The 5,667-nt window shown below is 30.3% G+C and overlaps 1 long non-coding RNA gene across 1 annotated transcript; it reads left to right on the top strand.

The window, feature by feature from the left end:
- Positions 1-2,946: 2,946 nt before the first annotated feature.
- On the top strand, positions 2,947-4,619 carry LOC132749069 (uncharacterized). Its single transcript, XR_009628362.1, has 3 exons — positions 2,947-3,076; positions 4,090-4,241; positions 4,530-4,619. It is a non-coding gene; the product is annotated as an uncharacterized LOC132749069 (long non-coding RNA).
- Positions 4,620-5,667: the final 1,048 nt, after the last annotated feature.

Here is a 5,667-nt window from a genome sequence, read left to right as displayed (position 1 = left end):
AGTTGTAGGTTAGAATCACGTCAATGGGACTTTGGATTCTTCCGTGTGAGGACGCTTTTCATCTAGCTTACAGAACTTCGGCCACTCTACTCACGTGCCCATTCCTTACTGAAACAATGCATCAGTAAAACTGAATAGTCCCCATATAAATCTTTAACTGTGTTTGTCTGACATAAATCCTTACCGAAAAATAAATAAAGAAATATGAAACATTCTAACAATTTGTGTGGTCGTAATCTATAATAGCACAACGATAACAAGAACAACAAAAAGAAGAACAACCATGCATAAAAGGTCTTAAAAGCGAATTATGATGTAATTTCTCTCTTATTAAACAGTTCCGTTGTCAATATATGTAACTTAATTAGTTTTGTCTTCATACCCCAATCACTACTCAACACATTCCTTATCAATTTATTTCCAGTTTCGCAAGTTTGACATCGTTTCTCCGATTTAAAATCTGCCTCATGGATGCTATCGTCCAGTTAATTTTATATGTAATTTCAAGTAATATTTAAATGCAACACATAAAAACATCATTAAAACATGGATGGTTTGTAATGATTCACTTTTGAAATACATGTATATAATACACATTGCATAGTGTTATGAAGATTTGTTTTGGAATTCTGATTTCAATGTCTTTGGTAATATCTAAAAAGAAAAAATCCAGAACATTCTTTTATTTAAGTCAAATCGTATATACAAATGTTCTCCGTCTGGCTTTGCTCTCATGCAAATATATAAAATATAGCCACAGAAACATATACATTGTCCATTGAATGAAAGATACAAAACAAATACATCTAACTACTGAATTCGACGGTTACACATTGACAAAAAAATGTTCGCTGTTATTTAAAAAGAAATATCACTTGCTTTTATTTAAAAAAAGTATCACTTGTTTACGCCTAATATAGTCTCAAAGAAATTTTGGTTATGAGTGATCCAGTCAGTTGTTATTCATATAAACACTTCTCCGCACGTTCTATATAACGTCTGTCCTCGCAAATACTATATTCTGAAATCTCAAACGCTTAAGACAACACTGGAAGTCACATTAAGCCCAAGAAAAGACAATTTATCCATTTAAAGAAGGTCCAAACATGAATTTTATAATATTTAATGGATTTAGAACATGTGTGATGCCCATCCCCCTCACCACAAAAAAAAGAAAAAAGAAAAAAGATCAATGTGAAATATCATAAAGGTAGCAAACTGTAAACAAAGTAATATCTTAACATTCATACAACATATTTAATCACTAGAACTGTAATTATTGTCAAAATTGCAAAGGAAGCAAAAGATGACCCTGATTTATGACAAATGAGTAACTATTTAGAAGCTGTGACAGGGTACAAAATGATAACATTTAATTTGACCTTAAATTAACCTGATTATTTACCATCAATATAAAAACAGTACACTTCAAATTTAGCTAAACAGTTTTTGCTTTAGTTAAGCAGTATATGGAACTTGGAGTTATCGTATTGTTATTGTAGCGATTTTTTGAGATGAAAGCTTAATATACTCGTATTATTTTATATTGCTGTATAATTGTAGATATTTTAAACTTCTTGCGATTTGGAAAAAAAACACTTAAAAATTATTGCCAAATTTCTGGCATTCAAAAGGTATATTTCACCTTAACTCGTTTTCAAAGCACAAGTTTGTATCATGGTTACTTTAAAATGTACATGTGTAGCCCAAGCAAGTGTAATTTTTGTCTTTTAGTATATTGTTTATGCAATGAACACCATTATTGGGTAACATTGCGTGTAAAAACCGACGATTTCGAAATGACATTTTAATTACTTGATATTGATTCTTATGCAAAGTATTAATTATTTGTTTGATAACATCATCAATAGACATGTCATAATGAGATAACTGTTATCAATTTTAACACGATATGCCAACCGTAAAGAAATAAATGCAAATTCATTAATGTATTCATTCCCGCCTTTAAATTACACCGCACCGAATAGGATATAAGATCTTATTACAATAATATACAATAATCGCTTGATATTACGTATTTGCATGGAATTTTAATACTGAATTCCTCATTCGAATAAGTTGTACACCATATTGGATAATATTTGTATATTCCATTCACAGAAGCACGAGCACCTACCAGAAAATTAGTATCTGTACATTGGCTAGGTTTCCTTCATTTATATTATGTCATGGAATTACTTAGTGTCATAGAAAATTTAACAAAAGGGAAGTTAGTTAATAACTTTCTCATTATTTTATTTAAGCTCGTACACAATCCTGAATTAAAATACGTATAATATGTTTGAAGATTTTATTGAGTAGACAACTGTTCAGTAAATTTAAACGATAATTTTACATCAAAAGATCAAAGGAGGAAAATCAACATGATATTGATCCTTAGACTAAACGACCAAGTTCTTACATATATATATTTTAAAACGCTTCATTGGACTCGTAAAGGAAGGTGTAAAGAACGGTAACCAGAACAATACACATGAGTTAGAATTGAATTGCACTGTTCAATGTACGTAGAAGAATTCTATAAGACCTAGTCTTTCGTTCTAATCCTCTTCTTTGAATATTGTCAAATTGTGTATGTGTATATATTTCAAATGTTATTATGTACATATTCTGAGAATAAATATGTTTAAACTAATGTACGTACATCTATTATAACGAATAAAATTTGTAAAAAATATGATATTATTCACTTAGTCGGTTTGTATGTAATTGGAAATGCAACATTACATTTCACCCTTTGGCTAAAACATAAAGATTTCAAATTAAACATGAATGTTGCATCTAAAATTTTCTTAGATCGTGCTTTTATTTGCACACAACATTATTTTTTACAAGGTAATACAAAGATTTCTACAACAAGGTACATCATGAATGAACTGTATCCTGCTTGAGTTACCTATATAATATGTTCAAAATCATTGCAAGTATCATTCCTGTAACGGCCTTTAGTAATTTAGGTGAAGACAAACACTGTGTGACAAAATGAGCAAGTTGATGTTGGCTTTACTGTTGGTTGGTTGCGTCACTTTAGTTATTCTTCCAGATTCTGCTTCAGGTAAGTGCACCATTTTACTGTAATTTTCTTTATACCGTAATATGACAAGCTCGACCATATACTCACAACATTGACAGCTTGAATTATCTTTTTTAATTTGCGTTGTTTGAACAACGATATTTTTTAGAAAACATACTTATTGTTTTCTTTCAAATGAGATAAACTTTAAAAAATAATAAAGATGCTTCTTTTGACGAGTGGTTAAAGCGCCGGCTTCAAATAACATGCCCTTCTCTGCTTTTGGTTTAAACCACGCTTGGGACTTTAAATTCTGTCATGTAAGGAAGCTATCCTGCTAGCTTACGAATTTTCGTTAATACTCAGGTGCTTGCTTCGTGCCTGAAGTAATGCAAGAAATGCCACCTCAACAAAACTTGCTACAGTAGAACAGTTTGAAAGTCGGTCTTAACAGTGTTGGTGTGTCTCAAAATCCGACAAGTACAAAAGATCATTCTTTACTGTCTTAAATTGTAGTTATGATTTTGTTACATAGGGTCATGCATGCAACTATAAACCATTTTAAAGTACAGAAAACGATAATTGATGCAAAAATTGTTGAATATCAAATAATTTCATACAAAATTTGATCTCATTAATATAAAACATTAACAGTGAGAAAGTGTTGTTTTTTTTAATGTTTTATGATAAATGATGCAAATGTGATAAGTTGAAACTTATTTAAAAGTTCAGTTAATTGTTATTTATTCATTTGATATTTGAAATAAATTAACCATTTATGTCGGACAATATTTTCCATATTGGCAAAGACCAGAATCATTATTTCTATTGACAAAGGGTATCACAAAAAAACGTGTGAAAAAAAACCCCAAAAACAATGAACACCATCATCAAAATATGACATAGACTTTTTCAATACATATAATAGTTTAAGTTTATTAAAGGAATATGTAAAACTACTTAAATTTGAAGTACATAAGTTAAAATAAGATATGATAAGCTAAGATAGAATAAGAAATGTTGTCATCACGTTGCCTAAACAAAACATTTTACAGCCCAACCAGGTGGACTCGGAAGACGTTGTTTCTGCCGATTCCGCTGTAGGTATGGAGAACAGTATAATGGTTCATGTGCATATAACCGTAGTCGTTGCTGCACACGATATTATGGATAAACTGAAGAACGAAAAGCTGATGCATATTAAAATGTAAGGCCACTTTCATTTGATATGACAAAACAAGGAATCTTATCATTTGTATAACTTCTCAGTAATAGTTATTTTGATGTTTATTTCTTGTTTTCTTGTAATTAAATGCAATTGTTTTTGAATAAATAAGAACGCGATAATCTATCTACAATGTCAACTTTTTGTATTTGATTAATGCAGAATCCCCGTTGTATCTCATCAGGAAAATATGTTTTATCATTCTTCTATATAACAGATAATAAAACAAATTGTTACATATCTACATATTTCTCATTATATTCATTACAGGTAAATGATCTGATGATGCAGTGTTTCTATTTGATAACCATTGACATGTTTTGGCTTTGAAATGTTCAAAATAAACTACACTTTTCTTCACATGCTTGTCCTTTGTTTTCTCTGTTATTGAAGATGACAAATAGATATCAAATACTTTCTCATGTTTCAAAACAAATAAACAATGTGTAATGATTTTGTCCGGAATATTGAAAAAAAACAAAGTAAAAACTTCTCAATATTGATCCCAAAATACAACAGGTCAAAGGTGAATAAAGATTAAAACGCTTGATACTTTTAATCATTAAGCACTTAATTTTGTTTAAGTTGTGATGATAGATCTTACATTGGGCAATTCAGATACTGTCAGTTGCCTTCATGACTACATGCAAAAAATAAGAATCAGTCGACTTAAATTGAAACAGAAAAATAAGCGCGGTGTGACCAAACAACTTTCATCATGTCTTACTTTATTCATTTATGCATGACCATTGCAAAAATTGACAATGGTAATCTAAGGATTAAAATGGGTCAAAGACAGAAATGGCCGGGTTGCATTTGTATACAAAATATCATGAGGCTGTGATAATATGAAAATTTTCTTCCATGGGAACACGTGTTAATGCTGTTTCCCAAATGTCAAGAGGCTGTGATAAGAAGTTGCTGAGTAAAAAAGTTACGATTTTTTCCCGCCCGCCGCCCGCTATTTACCATACTTTAACCCGGGTTATCACAAAAAAAATCTACATTTTTCTGAACTTAATCAGAAAAAAAAACAAACAATTATCACCACCATACTCCATATCACCATCACAAAGTCATCAACACCATTCAAAGCTGCAGTTATTATCATCATTCACATCATCCAAATGATAATTATCATAATATTAATGAGGCTTATCATAATTATAATCTTATCATCCTTATCCATATCATCATCATAATTATCACGCTATTCAAAACTTTATTTCAATCAAGTTAATTATCGTCAACATAATCGTTCACTCCGAATCATCCTGCTCCTCATCAAAATCAAGAACTTTCCTATCACCGAAATCATCATCACCATTTGAATTATCATTTTTAAATCATCTGCCATAACCATCTCAAATATCATAGTATTCATCATCATTATCATAATAATAATCAT

The sequence above is a fragment of the Ruditapes philippinarum genome, unplaced genomic scaffold (assembly GCF_026571515.1).
Source record: "Ruditapes philippinarum isolate M1 unplaced genomic scaffold, ASM2657151v2 ctg8096_1_1_1_1, whole genome shotgun sequence".
Lineage (NCBI taxonomy): Eukaryota > Metazoa > Mollusca > Bivalvia > Venerida > Veneridae > Ruditapes > Ruditapes philippinarum.
The sequence above is the reverse complement of the archived record's forward strand: the minus strand, read 5'-3'. Positions and strand labels throughout refer to the sequence as shown.